The following is an 18,476-nucleotide window of genomic DNA, read 5'->3' as shown; positions in this document are numbered from 1 at the left end:
AACACTTGCAACATGCCATGTATGTGCATGGAAGGGAGAGAAACTGACAGTGAGGTTTGTGTGGGTGTCCATGAAGACTCCCTGGACAGGGGGCGCTATTTATGCAATTCCTCTATGGTAAAACAGCCTGTGCTGCATAGGCTGGTACCTTAATAATAATAATTATAATAATGTTACAATCCAGACTAACCAGGAGGACCCAAAGCCCCCATCCAGGCACGTAATGCAGTTCTTTGCTGGAGCCCTGAGGTTTTCTTACAGCCATTTCATGGAGTAGCCACATGCAGACATCTGAACAGATAAAGGAAAAAACTCAGCTCCTGGCCCCTGGACAGCCATATTACCTCAGAAAGCCTGCTGTGGAAAAATGCCACCTCGGAAGTGATTAGGAGCCCTCGAACTCTAGCATAGCAAGGTGTAGGAAGAGAGATTTCCCAAACTAAACCCCATCCTTTAGCAAGAGACGCGAGAACATCCGTGGGGTGAAGCTGTCAGTGCAAGGATCGTACCATGTGTTACCTTGTGAGACTGAATCAGGCCTGTGCTGCCAAAGGCAAAAGGCCTGGGTTCCCACAAGGTTATGTCACAACTCACATTCACTGTCTGTGCCCGCACATCAGAATGCCTGCATTACACTCTTGGCCTGCACAGATGGATATAACGCCAGGCGCAGGACAACAGACAGCCAGGCCTGTGATCTTAGTGGGTGCTGAGGTCCAACATGCAGGAGCAAACCTGAACTCTTCAGGCTCCAAAGCCCCAAATGTGGGAGAACTCGCTCATTCAGACAACGGTGTGCAAGTTTTCCTTTCTCTCATCTCAGCTTTGTGTTACTGGCTGTTACATAACATTATGCTATGATCATCTCTGCTCATTGCACAAGCGTTAACAAAAATTGCTCTTTATAATGTTCATGACTGAGCCTATTATGCTGTTCCTTTTTATTTTTTCCCCACTTTACCTGATTAAGAAAATTGCTTGTAGGTGGTTTTCTTGCATAATATGCCTGCTGCTGTATATATCAGTGGGTGTAAGGAATAATAGCTATGGGAAGGGCTTATACCCAGAGCGTTCCAGGTATTTAGGTGCCTAACTCCCATTAATTTCAGTGGGAATTAGGCACCTCAATACCTTTGGGCCTTAGCCCTTTGGGAAAACTCTTCTACTGAGTTGGACTATACCCTGGGAAGTGTGTTTGATATCATCAGAGCTTGGAGGGGTTCTGCAGCTACTGAGCTTAGAATATATTTTCCAAGCCAGGTCTCAATCTCCCAAGCCCCCCCAGACTTCATTCAGAGTTCTGGGCATAGCCGCGCATAATCTATTTAATACTGTTTTATACAGCCCATCTTGCATGATGGGTAGTGCACATGCTTGCTCATTGATTTACTTAGCTTTGTGTCCACTTCTGAAGTGAAATAACTATCCTCAAAGGCAGACACCGAGTGCCCAGTGTTGGTGCATTACCTGAGAAGAACCCGGGAAACTTAAACGGTGCTTAAATAGCATAACTATACTCCTCCCAGGGTTTAGTCCAACTTTGAGGCCACATCTGCCCAGGACACTCAGCCTCTGCCAGAGATCTATTAAAGATTGTGAAGTACTCAAGTTACTAGGTGATGGGGCCATAGCAGTACGGGAGATAACGAGGGGGTGGAGAAAGAAGAAAGTGTTAGATGTCTGTATGTTTGGGAAAAGGGAAGAAAACAAAATATAAGCCCTAAATGAGGCATCCCTAAAAAATTGCTACACCCAAGAAAAACAAAAAGACCTTGTTTGTAGATATCACGTGAAAGGGGATGGCAGCGTGGTCGCTGAAACAGGTTTGAAATTCACAGGGATCCAGGGAATTCCAGCCCCTCAATACTTCTGATGGAGAGAAATTTGATTTCATTAAGTTTTTTTTGTATGGGTGTCATGGAGCTAGCATGCCCCACCATGGGCGTCGGGTCATGTGAGCTGGGAAGGCAGAGGAAAAGCCGTAGAGCCACCGATTGGGTGTCTCATTCACAATCCCAGACTATCTAACACGGTAACACGACCCAATAGCCAGGGTCAGTAAGGTGGCCCTGTCAGTCAGGGCAGCGCAGCCTAGTGGCCTGAGTCACTAGAGCGGCCCTCTAGTCGGGGCAGCACAGCCTAGTGGTCACAGTCACTACAGTGGCCCTTCCCTTCAGGACAGTGCGACTTAGTTGCTGGAGTCAACAGAGTAGCCCCTTGGTTGGGGCAGCGCAGCCTGGTAGCTGGAGTCAATAGAGCGGCCCTTTGGTCAAGGCAGTGCGGCTGAGCAGCCAGAGTCAACAGAGTTGCCCTTGGGTCAGGGCAGCGCAGCCTAGTAGCCAGAGTCAATAGAGTTGCCCACCTCGGTAGGATAAGGTGATCTATTGGTCGCTGGGGTAGTGTGGCACCACCTACAGATGGGTGGTCCCCTGGGTAGGAGGGCTGGGGTCCTCCCTGCTCCTCCGAGCCCCAACCCAGGGCCCTGGCAGTAGTGGGGGTACATGCCACTGAGTCAGTGGGGATCCTCCCGAAACACTGACTAGTTCTCTGTTCCTCCCATCGCAGCATCGTCCCAATCCCCTGGGTACTTCCTACCCTGCTTCATGTGGTGACGGAGCATGATTCTCTGGGGCCTCCAGGCTCCTCAGGTGGGGCTGCTCCCAGTGGCTCAGTCCCTTTCCTGGCTTCATCCGTCAACCTGGAATCCGCTTGGGGCTCAGCGTGGCTTAGCTCTGGGGTTGATGTCTGCAGCAGCTCCCTGGAAAGCACGAGCGGTCTGCATCCAGACTGAGCTGGGTTGCTTCCTTTTATACCTGAGTTCCAAACTGATGAGCATGCCCAGCAGAGGCGGAGGGGCATGGCCTCCTCAGCCTGCAGTGCATTGTTAACTTTCTCTGGGCCAGGGCGGAGCTGGTATGCCCCGTCACAAGGGGTCTTACGGATCAGGGCTTAAAAAGTTCCAAGGTCCTTCTGCTCTGTATGAATTTAAGATGTACACGCTGAGTCTAGCCTGCACGAGTTTGCATGCAACTTTGCACATGCATGTACTTGTACATGCAGCATGGCAACTCCTGGGTGACACACCATACACATGCTAAAACCTGAGTGCACAGCACAAGGCACCATTTATGTTCCACTTCAGCTCCATGTGAGGCCTTGTTCTTGCGCTCTGCATTGGGGTGGATTTCTCCCACAATGAATAGTTTAACACTTTGCACATGCAGGTGCTAGAATTTGCACCAGCAAATCCCATTAGCAGCAGCTGCTTTTGAGGGTACAATTCCTAATATGCAGCATTAGTATTACAGCTGGCCAGAAAATGGATTCCCAGTTCCAGAAAAAAACTGAGTTTTTGAGGGGAAAAAATTCATTCCAAAATTGGAAAAATCCAAAACCTCAAATTATTTTAGCAAACTGGAAGTCCTTAATAATTCATTTAGAAAACACCTAAATGTTCTCTCTCTGGATCATTTATTGTTTCTGAAATAAAATAGACTCCTTGGAAGCCATGCTACCAAGGGGCCGGGCAAGCTGGCAGGAAACCTCCTTCGTTGCCATCAAAATTTCATTGACAGCAACATGCCCATGGTCTGTTTCAATTTTGATGAATCAACATTTTTCGACTGAGCTCCAGTTAGAATATTCAACGTGAACACATAGGTGTTTGCACCTGACAAGTGCTTGTTCAATAGGAGAGGCTCGTTAGTGGGTGTCCAGCTTGAAAGATCCAGACAATTTCCTCCTTCCTTCCGCAGTTTTGTAACATGCTGTGCCGTGCAATTCAGCGGTGCATGAAGTAATTCCTGTGTGGGTGTGATATACATCTATAAAGTGCTTCGAGATCTTTCAGGGCTATAGGAATGGAAGTGATTTCCTGCATGGGATTACATTTATTTTGATTACCACTATTCTAACTTCTTTTCTCTGCTATTTGTAAAACTGGCTGTGGAACATTACCAGCCCAGCCAAGCCAAAACACCTGTACAGTGTGACCATTCCCTGCTAAGCCTGACAGTAGCCATAGAGATAACACTGCAGTGACAATTGGTGTCTTTCAGAGAAAATGGGAAGCTCTCCCCTCTCCCAAGCCTCCACACACACCCACACCCAGAGTAAATTCTAGAAATTGAGACTCAGAAAAAGGACTCTGTGGACTGGCTCAGAGCAGGGGTGGTGTTCAAAGCATGTGAAGCAACGAGCATGACAATCCCATAACTGGTTATAAAACTGCAGTGTTGAATCTAAAGGAATCCCACTGCCGTCTTTGCACGAACACGTGTTTTACATTTGAACCCTTAATCATAGATGATAACCTTGGAAGGGGCCTCTCGAGTCGGCTGGTCTAGACTCTGGCTCAAAGGCTCTGCACAATTTCCATATATGTATCTGATCTCAACACAAACGAGGTAAACTTTCCATGCAGCAAGCAGAGATTTAGCTGCACATCTTGTGTTGATGTTAAGGGAAGACAAATGGATACATCCCCTTGAAATGCACTTCAATTTATATCCTGAAAGGACCTAATTCTCACTTACACTAGGACCTAGTCTACATAAAACTTGCACTAATTCATGGTTTTAAACTGATTTAGTTCAACTGGGCCAGATTTAGGGGCAGGTGACTGCCTGGGGTGCCGGGCTGGGGGAAGGAGGGGCTCAGGGTGTTGTTTTTGTTGTTAGTGACAAAAGGGAAAATAGAACATTTGAAGTAAAATATTTCAGGTATTCCATATATGGATTAATTTTTCACTAACCTCCTAGATCGTTCTGGACCTTTGTAGAATCTCTTTTCCTAATGTGTGGATAGCTTTGAGGGTTCTGCTCACACTGCCACTCACAGTCATGAGTGATGAGCGCAGCTTTTTGAAGCTCAGGCTCATTAAAAACACATCTTCCATTGACAGTGGCTGACATCACTTGCTATTTTATCACTTGAAAACCCCATTGGCCAGTCTGTGAATCTCTCTGATACTGTGCTACAGTTCACAAGGGCAAAGGTGAGAAAAGCAACCTTTTGAACTAAAGGACTAGAGTTAATATTCTAAGACTGTCACCTACGGTAACACTATTTAATACTGGTTCACCCAATGTTGGTGCACAGTTCAGTTCTTGATGTTTTAGTACATTTCAGTTATTCTTAAAATTACAAAGTTTCCATAAGCTTAGAGGAAACAATTTTTTTATTTGCTTATATATGGGATGAATAAATACAGATTTACAGATCCTAACAAATTTATCATCTTATATGACAGGGATAAATCATGCATCAAAGTCATGAAATGGCCTACAAATGCAATAAAAAATAAGGTATTTAAAAGTTTAACAAATGGAGGGAGCGCACCTAAGACAGTCCTTCCCTGGGGTGCCTAGGGCCGACCCTGTGTGGACACACTGGGGTTACCAATTTAATCAAGCAATCGACTTCAGCTAAATCAATAAAACTCATTTTTAAACCCATTTCCACACAGGTATATGCACATGTTTAAACCAGTTTAAAAATCTATTTTAGTGAAACTACTGCGAATTTGTCAGTAGACAAGTCCTTCAGATTCTAGACCTCTCTGACAGAGTAATGGGACCTTAAATGGGTATAAATGGTACCTTTATACTGCCAAAGTGATTTAAATAGGGGCTAACTGAAAGTTAAAATCAGGCCCTCCCTGTCTACTCCTAAACTGAGTAATTTGCTAATTTGAGAGACCTTGTACATTGGGACATTTAGGTTTGGAAAGAACAATAGGGAGTCCCCAGTCATCAGCTAAACCACTCTGAGGAACTCAGCTTGCTTTGATAAAAGGACCAAAGCTTGAACATAAAAGTCTGGCTCCCACTACTGGGTGAATCAGACAAAATGATAAATTCTGTACTCTGTGCACTGGCAGAAAGCCAGGATTTAAATGAGCACCCAACTGTGCTCCTGGGGTAGCACGGCTGAAGGGTTCACCGCTGCTGTCTATATCTGATCTGCAAATAAACAGGGGATGGGCTGCCACCAAGGCTGAAAACCTAACACCTTTCACTAGTGTTAAACATGCTTCAAGGGACTGGAAAAAGCAGTCAGTCAGTCTGTGTGTAGGCACATACACACCTGTAAAGACTGGTTGGCTCAGCAATGATTGCCATTTCTTTGTCTCCAGGACCATCTCCTTGCTTTGGTTTGTTGCAATGAACTCAAGGTCAATACCCACTAATTGAATTATCCTGGGGAATTTAGATTAGATTATTTAGATTGCAAACTTTGGGACCAGGACTGTGTCACTATGCTTGTGCAGCACTTAATGCAATGGGTCCATGTAGCAAAGCGGTATGGCCACCCTCCTAGGCCGACACACGCCACCTGGTGGGCAGGCCCAGGTACGACATCACTTGCCCACCCAAAGTGCAGTGGTGGGACAGGAAGGAGAAGTATAAAAGCAATGCCCTGTAGCTCAGTCAGGGGAGAGCGGACATCTCTCCTCTGGGACTGGGACATGAACCCGACTGCTGCACCATAGAGGAGCTGCCAGAGCTGACGGGAGCCTAGAGGAGCTGGCTGCCCCCTGCGACCTGGAAGAACTGCCTGATGTCAGAGCCACTGAGGGCCTGCTGGGCCTGCCCCTCACTCTAGCCTGTTTGCTGCTGCACCCTGCCTGAGGGCCCAGGGCTCTAGCCTGTTTGTTGACCCATCCTGCCTGAAGGCCCAGGGCTCACAGACTCCTTGAGGGACACAAACCTGGACACAAACTAGCCCTTACCAATTTACTACTCTGCTGAGGGCCTGGGCATATAGACCTCGGAAGGGCTGTGCAGTGAAGCAATCCGGCTTCCCTCCGAGGCTGACACCGAGGGTCAACCACAATCTGTTACAGTCCACAATCTCAGTTGAGCCTTCCAGGCATTAGCGGAATACAAATAAATAAATTGAGAAATTTGTTCAAACAAATCTTTTTAGACTGGAATCCTGCAGCTCAAATTATCTTAGGACCTAACATGTTTGAGACAGAAAACACCCAAAAATCCCTTGAAAAAATCCACCCAAAAATCCCCTTTGCATTGCAGTGAGTAAAATGCACCATTTCCAGCCCATTTAGAAAAGATAACACTACACGGAAGAATAAAAAGCAAGAGCATCACCAGAGCAAGCACACACAGACACTGCACATGCTCTAAGATACAAAGCAGGACTTTTGAGATGCCCAGGGTTGAGAGGACACACAGTTCTACACTGACTTTCAGGGTTCCTACCTACATGGATTGGAACGAAATGTCAAGTTATTCCAACAGAGTTTTACTGTTCACAAGAATGAAAGGAGACAGATGTCATAAGGCTCAGCAGCAAAAGATTTGCTGGTAAAGACTAGCAGGTGCCTTCTTTTGCTGCTTTATGATGCAGAAAAATGGCCTAGAAGGATTAGGAGGATTAATTTTTTTTTCTTTTTTACCTTAAATATCAAGTCTGTTCCTCCTTTAAGGATTTGTTGGAGGTCTCAGATTTATAGATTTATTCTAGTGACTGCCTCAGATCTCTATTGAAGGAGGAGGCATTTTGGAACTTTAACAAAGACTGTTCTTTCTCCCAAGAGTTTATTAGGTTCTGGAGTTATTTATATAGGTGTTAAAATAAAATTTAAAACCAGCTAGTTTTCAACTGTGTCTAAAAATCCCTCTCTCACTTAATCACTCAATTCTCAGCTTCTCATCTCCTTTGAGATAATATCATATAGGATAGGTCCATCCACACGAGGGAAGATTTCTAATCATTTCCCAGTGCGAGGGAACCAAAGGCCCTAGCATAGATGGTGTTGCTGGCATTTTCAAGTCCGTGTCTAATAATAGACCCTGTTCTGAGCATGATTAGATGATGCAGTGTTAAATATGTGGGCTCCTGACAGCATGACCACTGGTGGAGAGAACTCTACCAACACCAGTTGGATGTCTTTAGAAAATCTGTCTCATGTAGAAGGATAAAGACCATTTGAATTACTATATTTTATACAAACAAAAGCTAAAAATAAACCAAGTAGACTCCCTTACTTTGACAAAATTATTTCACCCTCCACTGTACAGCATAAAGGGACCAACAAAGAACACAAGCCTGGGGTTGCACATTAGCTTTCAATTGTACTTAACACTTGAGGATCTCCCAGTATTTAAAAATGCATTTATTTAAAAGCACTAGCATGATTTCCCTGGCTGCCAAAGTAAGAAGTAAAGACCCTCTCTGTGCAGGAAGTATCCCCAAGCCTGTACCTTACCTCCAGTCCCTCCCAGGTACTGCGTGAAGGTGACATCTGCTGGGAATAGTGAGAATGGAACAGAGTAATTCAGTCAGTCCATGACCGCTCTCCTGAAACAGTCAGGGTGCTAGAGCCTGCAGGCGGGGTTACAGCTCACCACCTTGGAGTAGTAAACATTTCAAGGGCCATTACCAGTAAATAAAATTGGGCTGATCTACACTTCACAGCTGAAGCTTGTTTGCAGAGAGAAAGCAGTTTGAAGCTAATTGCATTTGGTGCAGGGTGCTGGAAAGTCTGATGCAGCCTGTAGGGCCCTGAAACAGAACCTGGCCACTCCGATCGCCATTACTGCATGCAAGAAATGTACCTTTCGGTCCAAGTCCTTTATTGCTGTTACTGTCCTTCTCCGTGCTCTTGGTGGGCAAACCCACTTGTGCCTTATATGGACATTGGATCCTCTCTGGGATAGCTACTGCCTTTTATTCTGTGTTTGCACAGCACCTAGCACAATGGGAGGGCCTCCAGCGCTGTGGTAATACAAATAATCATAAATGAAATTGTCAGTGGAAGCTCTGCCATTGATGTCAATGGGAGCAGGAACAGGCCCCTACAGTACACATTCTCTCCTCATCCAATGACAGTAAGGCGTGAGCAGGAAAGAAGCAACAGGCCAAATACTTCTCTAGCATAGCTCTATTTACATTGTCAGGCTTACACCAGGGACATTTGACCCAGCCTCCTTAATATTTTAAGTTTTCTTGCCCCTCTTTCCCGGTTACCTGCCAATATATTGTGTGCTACACAAGAAAACATAACAATATTCAGTATGCCTGACATCACAGCCCAGCTGCAGATGTGCACAAGCTCCACTCTAACCAGCCTGGCATTTGAAATACCTATCTTGGCATTGACCGCTGGCAATTTCCGCCCCACAACTCCCTTTAACTCTTTTTTGCATTGACAATCGGCTGTGTTCAGAGCACAGAAGTTTGAAATCTTGCTGTTCAGGGGGAGATTTTAGCAGGCGCAAATTGGAGCTTGGTGCCAAATTCCCAGTGACAGCCAAGGGAACTGGTGTCTAACTGACCCTTGTGCCTTTAAAAATTGGTCCCTGAAGCCATAAACCCTTGAGGAAATTCCTAAGACACCGGCAGAGCAGGGAATCAAACCCCCAAATCTCAGATTTCACAGACACGGTTGTCCGTAAAGCTACTGAGTGCTGCTGCTTGGATGGGAAGGAGTCCAGCGGGCCTGGATTCTTAGAAGTTTCCAACATCAGCAATATTAAAATAACTCTCCCGCATCTCTACTGTGTGGTGTTACGTTAACTGCTGTCTAGCAAACTCTTTGCACGTTGCTGCTGGCAGTTTCCCTTTTCACTATTAAAAAGCCCCGGGGGGTGGAGGGGTGGAGGAATGACTCACGCTTCACAATCATTGGCTTGTTTGTTACTTTCCCCCCTCCCTGGATCATGGGCTTGCTCCTGGTGCACATGCTCAGGAGTGATGGAATGCTCCGAAAACAGGCTGGTAAGTACAGCAAAACCTGCCTTTAGCGACCACCCAGGGGACCAGCAAAACAAGACATCAGTGGGCAAGTGGAGGTGGTCTTCACAAGGAGAACAGAACCTGTTCTGGGATCCCTTGGGGTGTTGTCAGGCAGTTGGTTAAGGCAGGAACACTGTTCTTAGGGCAAGTTTTACTAGGTGGTTAGATAGTCCAGGCAGCTACAGTTTTATTAGCCTTGACTCTTGAAATGGTTTTCCATCCCTTTGATGGCACACAGTAGAACGTTTATCCTCGATGGTTTTGTATCCATTGGGTGGGGGAGAAGGTTTCAAATCAGGTACAGAATAAACTGAGGCCAACATGGAACCACATGCTTACAACAGCTCTTAACCCCACTTGTCTTTATTGTATCTTGTTGCCTGTCTTGGGCTAGACCGTGACTTAGACTGTGTGCCTGGGTAAGCCAGTAAGAATCCCCTTATGCCCCCCACCTGGACTCTGGGGGCATGGCCAGGGCTAGCTGCCCGCCTAGTCCCTCTCCAGAGCAGGTGGGTGTGGAATGAGTGGAGCATTGGCTCCACCCTCCTACTTGCTGGCCAGGGTAGCTGACCGAGCACCATGGGCAGAGGGTAATTACTGCTGGGAAAGACACCCGCAGAGTAAATCACTACCCCTGGGAGCAAGAGGGAAGCAGGGATTGTGTGTCTGAGCCATAGCACCTCCTGGGGTGCAGCAATCTATCCAGCATCCCTTGCTCGGGGCAGCACCTACTGTCACAATCTAGCTCGTAGATGTTAATTAAATTAATACTGAGACAGCATCTACGCTATTAAAAAGATTTCTCCCTATCAGGCTGCATTATGCACTTACCTCTGGGTTTTATAATCTCACTGCATGCTCACTTTTCCAGAAACATCAGCAGGCTGTCTATTTGTGGGATGAGTGTCAGAGTCGCTTTGCAGAGTCACCCATAATACTTAGGGCACAATGTTCATATACCATAAGACAAGCAGTATTGATCAATACCATGGTAATGTTCCAGAGGGGTAGCCGTGTTAGTCTGTATACAGCAAAAACGAGAGTTCTGTAGCCCTTTAAAGACTAACAAATTTAATTTCAGCAGGCATATGCAGTTGAGCTGAAGCCCATGAAAGCTTCTGAGAAAGTGAGCTGAAGCCCACGAAAGCTTATGCCTGCTGAAATTAAATTTGATAGTCTTTAAAGTGCTACAGAACTCTCCTTGTTTTTACCATGGTAATGGATGCCTTAGGAATACCTGTGATAGACACACTGATTGATATTTATAAACTTACCCATCCAGTGTCCTGGATACAGCAATTACACAAGTGACAAGGGCAAATCTGGACATCCCAGGCCACTCCCACAGCTATTGCTATTAGATGTCCTATGCAACATCCCAGCTAGACTCTCAGACCATCGGTTTGGTTGGTGAGAAGCTGATGAGCTTTGCTGCTCTTTGAAATTTATTGTTTGCTCCCAGTCATAACTCTAGGCTAACACTGCCTGATACACACCACTTAGAAAGCTGGCACAGCACAGGAAGAGAACAGCATATTTCCATGACCTGGCATCTGAAAACATTTTAAAATTAAAAAAAACAAAAACAAAAAAAAAACCAAACACCTCTGCTCTTGTTGCTGTGAAATGCAGCCCAGTCGTCCCTCGTTTAGCAACCCTCAGTCAAGGAGCCCAAATGGAGTATCCCGCCAGGCGTAACATGTGTTATATTTGGAGATGCCATGTCCACAATGGACGAGAGAGCAGGATCCAGGCAGTTTACCCTCACTGCAGTGAGGTAGAAAAGAGGGCCGTGCACGCAGTGTTCTAAATTAGCCCTTAGCATGCTGTGGGAAATGTAAAGTGATATGTCCAAGCAAGCTCTCATTTAGCTATCAGGTACTTTCTGCAGTTCCTTTCCAGTCATTGTTAATTACAGAGATATTTACATCAAAAGGAAGCCATGTCCTCTATAACTAGCCAGTCCCTCCTGCCTGAGTCAGTGAGGGATGCCATAGTGCAGAGTCTATGACATGACACTTACTTCCATGCTGGTGTGCAGGAAGGTTTTTTAAAATCTCCGTTAGGCATCAAGTAATCCAATATGGTACCACGAGCCCTGAAACACCCTGATAACACAAACCATCAATAGAGAATCTGTCACTGGCTTTTAACTATAAAATCTGGAAACAGAGAGGGGCTATCATTTGAACTTAGGCGCACAGTATCTAGCAGAAAAACATAGTGCATGACTTCAAAGTAACTTCATTGATTTAATAGTCGGGAGAGAAAGGAAAATGGCCCTCAAATCTTTTTGCCAATTTCCAGTGCTATTAAATATAATCATCGCGGCTCCCTTTAATCTTTGCTTCTCTTCAGGGACCTGGCAACAAAGGAAGTGCAGTAATGAGAAGCAAAAACAAGATGTAATTGCAGCAGAGAATGTAACCTCTCAAACATGCTGTCAAACTGCAACAGACTGAACTTTTTATGGTAGTGGGACTGCATCGGAGGCATAGAGCTCAGGGATTCCTGTGGCCCAAAGGAAAGAGAGGGGAAGAGCCCAGTCCACCAGTGGCCAAGTTTGGATACCTTTAGCCACATGGCATAGTACTTTGCTATTTGAATAATCCTATTGGAATCAATGGCATTTGACTGGCATTAACAACATTTGGACTAAGAAATGAGAACACAAAAAAAAAAAAAAAAAAAAAAAAAAAAAACCCAACCTGGAGATGTGAAATGGATTAAAAACTGACTGATTGGTCTCAAAATGTGATTATCTCTGGGGAATCAGCACGGAGCAGGGATATTACCCCTGCGCCTCAGAACCTGCCATGCGTATCCTCACAGCAGCCTGTGAGGTAGGGCAGTCATACAATTATTCCCATTTCACAGATGGGGAACCAAGACAGGGACTAAATGATGTGCCCAAGGACACACAAACTCTGTGGCAGACTGGGAATTGAACCTAGGTCTCCTAAATCAGCACCTGATCCCCTACGTAGTTGCTCACCGAATTCCATGATGGCAGACCGAGAACCCCACTTAGTGGGTTTAATTCAATGTTACGTGGATAGAGGATTTCCTCAGTATTCCAACAGTGATGACAGAACGCTAACCATTAAAGATAAATACACAAGTTACTAGAGTAATTTACCGGAAAAAGATAATCTAATCTAGGGGAGACCTCACTGCAAAATCCAAGTACATAAAAAAAGTCATCCTGCCGTCACACAACTCAATTACTGAGAGTTAACTGTAACTGAATGAGTTAAGAACTAGAGTGAAGGTTAAGTGAATTACAGCACTTAAAAATGAAAGTTAATTATGGAATGTTTGCAAACTTCTCAAGCTATTGCTTCCACTTGCCTGTGGACAGATGGATTTTCTTCTCCAGCTGAGTTCCTTTGCCACTGAACTAGTTCCTAATTCAGTGCTTGTCTGCATTGGGGGACACAGGAAAATTAATCCAAATCAACTAAAGATGTGAATTTAAAGTGGATTAGTTAAACTGAATTAAATCCCGCCCTGGATGCACTGATTCAGAAATCAAATGTCCTTAATTTGGTTTGCTTAAAATAAACTCAATTAAGACCATTTTAATTCTGAGTGAGAACATCCACTTAGATTTTTTGAGGTTTGACTAATCCACTTTAAAAATTCACACCTTTAGTTGATTTAAATTAATTTTCCTGAGTTTCCCTGTATAGACAAGTCCTAAACAGTACAACCAGGCACAACAGCTACAGTTCTCAGAGAACCATTGCTAGAAAGAGATGCATAAAGCTCCATTGCCAAAAACTATTACAGGGGAGTAAGGGGAAAGCATTAGGGAATTATTCCAAGCAAGTTACTTGGTCATAGCAATGCTTTTGTCAGGGACATTGGTGCAGATTTCATTGGCTTTCACTTTCCCACTGTGAAAGCCTCTGGATCCAGGAAACCCCAGAAATTCCTCTCTTCTCCTCTCCTTTCCACCTCCCAATCCCATTCTCTTCTATTCTACTATAAGAAACCTTTGAAAGCACAACATTCAGGGATGCCAGGCCTGTGTCTGTAGCAGCAATCCCTTCCTTTCATCCCCTTTATGGCCTAATGCATATTATAGATAAAATTACTAATTAAATAAATCAGATCAATTGATCTAACAGATTAGTTATTATACGCACACATATCCACCACAACCTAGCCATTATTTTTACTCCATTTAAAAACATAACAACTCCCACAGACAGGAAAGACAAAAGAAAGAGGGAGAAATGTACCATGCTTTCTCAGCTGCTCCTTTCCTTATTTATGGAAATAATTCTTCTACCCAGATTCCCAGCCTTTCAATTAACTAATGCTTGACACCCAGCTCCAGGCACTGGCCCATTTGGACAGACTCCTCTGATGGTTTCAGCCTTTCAACAAAAAATGGGCTGGCTCAGAAATGTTGCAGCAACACTGCATCCAGCCAGCTGGCCCTGGGCTAGCATGAGATGGGAACGTCACCCTTTGGAGCATCTTGTATCATGTTCTAGGGCAACCCATTTGGCTGATCCACTGCCGATGGGCCTGGCTACAGATGCCACCCATTCTTTAGCAGGAAGTATTATTCAGCATCTGGGTTATCTTCACATACATGTGGTTGGGTCTCAGCACTCCGCTGATTGTTTCTTTTTAAGATCTAATGATCTTATAAATAATAGACTAAAGAAAAAACAATCTCTCCCTCAAGAAACATTAAACAGGATCTTTAAAAAAGGCTTGGGGAAAAAAGAAAATCGATCTTTAAGCAAAAGATCAAATGGCATTAAAGCTATTCCTGTAACTGGCTGCTTTAATCAGCTAACCAACTTTTAGAAAAAACATTTGAACAGGATACCTTTTGGATCCTTAGTGCGTGAATTCTCTGTATTGAACTGCTGCATTTGTCACAGATCTCTACATGAAGTTGCAGCAAATTCAATGGGGTTTCATCCCAGCTTCCCATTAAAGGCAAACACCTCTTACAAAACACTGGGTCTGCAACTGTAACATTCTCAACTCCTCTAGCCAGCTGACAACCATTCTGCTAGATTTTGTCTCCCTTTGGTCCTTCCATCTGAACCTGTCTTGCCACCTTTCCCAATCACAGATCACTTCAGTCTGCACCCTCGCCTGACAGCACTCAGCAAGCTGGAAGCAGCCTGGATCAGGAATCCAGATTTCCTTTCAGTATGGAGAGGCAGCGTGTTTTAACGGACAGGACTGGGAGGGAACCAGGAGACCTGGATTCCATTCCTAGCTGTGCCAGTGACCTGCTGGGTGACCTCCAGCACGTCACTTCCCTCCTCCATGCCTGTTTTCCCCTCACCTTCTGGTCAGTAAACGCTTTGGAGCAGGGACGGTCTTACTTGGGTGTCTGTACAGCACCTGGCACAGCCGGGCTGTGATCACAAATGGGGCCTCTAGCGACCATTGGCAAACCTAACAACTACAGCCTTTTAACGTGGCACTGCAGAACAGAGCGGGGTGCTCAGTCCGGGCAGAGGCATTAATGCAACGTCTTGCTATTCAAACCTTCTCCGGATCAGGGCAGTGGCTCTCTGGTTCCTAAAAGTTCAAGACCAGAAGTTCTCATGACCAGCTGCAGCAGCTGAATTTAAACCCAAACTGCTTCCCTGGAAGAGGATCCCTTCCCACACTGACCCGAGACCGAGCAAACTGCGCGGGAACAACTCGTTCAAAGCAAAGCCCCGTCGTGCCCCCGACCCACGCGGCCTCTGGGCTGGGGGCGTCCCCCCCGCTCTCCCCAGCTGCTCACTCACCGCACCCGGCTCCGGACGGCTCCAGCCCGCCTCAGCGCGGCTCTGCTCTGCCTCCAGCCCAGCTCCCGGAGCTGCTCCTCGGTCCCGGTTCTGCTGCTGGGGCTCTGCTCCTCAGGCTGCTCTGTCCTTAGCTCGGCCCCACTTAGCCCAGGCAGCTCCCAGCTCACACGGAGGGCGGGACTCTCGGCCTCCTGGCTCCTCATTGGCCTGGCCGCCCTGTCAATCAGGCTGACCTGGAGTGCTGGCCTCTCCCCACTGGCCCTGGGGGCTGTCCATCTCAGGGCCCTGCTTCCTCCTCGACCCTCCCCTGTCCTGGGGTACTAAGAGACGGCCCACTAAGACGACCCACCACGTTTTAGGAAGGGGCCATTTTCAATGGGATGACAAGAGCTGAAGACCAGCTCCATTGGCCAAAACGCTGCCAAGGGGAGGGAAGAGGCTGCTGGAGGGGTATTGGCTTAATCCAGACATTTGGAGTTAACGGTTTTGTTCCAGGAGAAGAGTGCTGCCTGCAAAATCATTGGTGCCGAGTGCAGCGCTGTAGGGCCCTGTGCACTCTAAACTAGTGAGGGGTGCACGCCCTTTAGGGCAGTGTGCAAAACCCCAAAAGGCGGGAAGCTGGAAAGATTCCCATTGGCCAGGGAGAGGGATACTAAGGCCTGAGAGGGACACAGTGTGGCGGGGCTGTTAGTTCATCATCTGTTTGATGCACCTGATGGTTTACTTCCTCTGTACTCAACCCGGGTGATAGATGCAGGGGGGAGGGGAAATCCTGCTCAGGGAGGGGGTCCTTGAATCAGGCATGGCTCTTTCACAGAACGGGGATTGGCCCAGCCTGTCAACACCAAAGGGTCAGGGGGGTGGAGAATCCATGGTTTAGGCAGGGAGGGGATCGTCTGTGACCAAGGAGGAGCACTCGGATGCAGCAGCACCTGACTGCAAGCCCACTGGGACTTACCTGAAGGAGCTGTCGGCGTCAGTCCCAACGATTCCAGTTCTGCGCTTTCAAACTCCTTGGGGAGGCACTTCACAGGCTGAGTCGAGGAGACGGGTTCGCAAGCACCAGAAGGACGCTACTGGAGGGAATGAGCAGGGAGGGGCTGGATTTCAGTGTCAGCTCTCTGTGTATCTCGGGACATATACAAGGCTCCTGGCCAAAGCAAAGAGAAAGGGGCAATTCCTTTTCTTCCTCAAACCAATCACAGGGGATCTAAGAATCTCAAAAGCTTCCCCAAGACTCTAGTTCTTATGAAGGTTGATATGGCTTTAGGCAGAGATCACCCCCACTTAATACTGATCCAGGGGAGAACACTATCACTGTCATCAGCTACATAACTGAAGTAGTGACAGGCCAGTTCAAAAGCCATCACCATGACAATCTTTTGACTCCATCTTGGGGTTCACAACAGAACCCAATGGCAATAATGAGATTCTTACACTGCCAAAGCCTTGCCCCAGTGATCGCCCAAAGCTCTCCTTTGAGTCAGCTGTTTACAACAGGATAACAACTTAGATCAGTTGGTGTCCTCCACCTTCTCTCCCCATCTCCTGGAAAGTGTCCACATTTAATGAGACTTGGACATTTACTGCTGCTTTTACCAAGGTTTGGTTTGTTTTTTTTTAAATCTAGCAATGGATACCAACAGCTGAAACAATTCTCTCTCTCTCTCCAGGGCAAAGAATCCAGCCTTCTGAGCCAAGCCCAACCTTGCATCTTGAGGGATGGGGAAGGCATTCAGAATTGACAGCTCGCTTGATGTCTCTGCAGTCACCATGTGGCACCTGGCTACACTGATAACATACTTCGCAAATTAACACACAGGCAACACCTTTTCCTATTACTGCCTCATCTATATACAGTGGATGACTTCACAGAAAGGTAGAAAGCAGTGACCTTGTCCTGTAACTGGGGCTCCATTGGGATCCCATTCACAGAATGTATAGAGCGAGGCAGTGAGAATACTCCAATTTATGGTGACTTTCACTAGCCCTATTTTAGTAGAGTGATAGAATTTCCTCCTCCATTAAGAATGAAAATACAGTATCAGGAAAGTCACGCTCCACTGTAAATTGCAGAACCATGCACCAAGGCCTGTTTTTATCTTTCCAGTAAAGGGTATGTGAGTGTGACAATGGAAACTTTACTGAGAGCAGCAGACTATGTGTTTTCATAGGCCCACGCTGGGGGAAGTCTGAATGGAACAGCTCCCAGACAGCTGTTAAGAAAATACTCACAGAGGGAGTGTAAAAAGGAAGTGAAGCAATGCTAAACCTCATCCAGACAGCTATTCTGCAACTTATTCAAGTAACCCTTTCAGCAGGCAAACCAGCACCATTACTAAAAGATGCTACTCCTCCACCATGCTGCAGGCTTGGGAAAGGATTTAGACAGGCCACTTATTCACCATTTTCTGGGGTGGGGAAGAACCCACTGATGTGACCTGCTAACAATTTATTTGTACCAAGAGTCACTGTGCTCTTGACTGAAGATGCATTAACAAAATGGAAGTGAATGATTGGGTTGTGTGAAAAATGCCCAAAAGGAGTAGAAATGGCAAAGGAGAACAGAAGCGATAGGATTTTGGGCAACCATCAGGCTTACGTACTTCACCTAATTCTTTTTGGGGTGATGAAGGATCCATGGGACTCCCAGCAAGCGATGCATTAGCAGAGAGGAGTATGTTTATGTCTTAAGTGATGTACTAAGGATAAAGTAGTTTGGAGCACTGTTAGGGAAAGGGCCCATCATATAGCGCACATCCAGAGCACAATTATCTCCAGAACGTTCCAGTCTGGAAAATCCTAAGTGATAGGAGTCAGTCATTCCAACCAAGGGAAAGTGAATGGCAGAGAGGTGGAAAATATATTGTAACTACACAATGACGGCCTATTTTGCTGCAGTTACAAAGAAGAACCAAAGTATGTTAAAAATCTACTCTT

This window comes from Emydura macquarii, unplaced genomic scaffold (genome assembly GCF_026122565.2).
Source record: "Emydura macquarii macquarii isolate MOO-44397 ecotype Brisbane River unplaced genomic scaffold, CSIRO-AGI_Emac_v2 contig_2846, whole genome shotgun sequence".
NCBI lineage: Eukaryota > Metazoa > Chordata > Testudines > Chelidae > Emydura > Emydura macquarii.
This window is presented reverse-complemented; position numbering follows the sequence as displayed.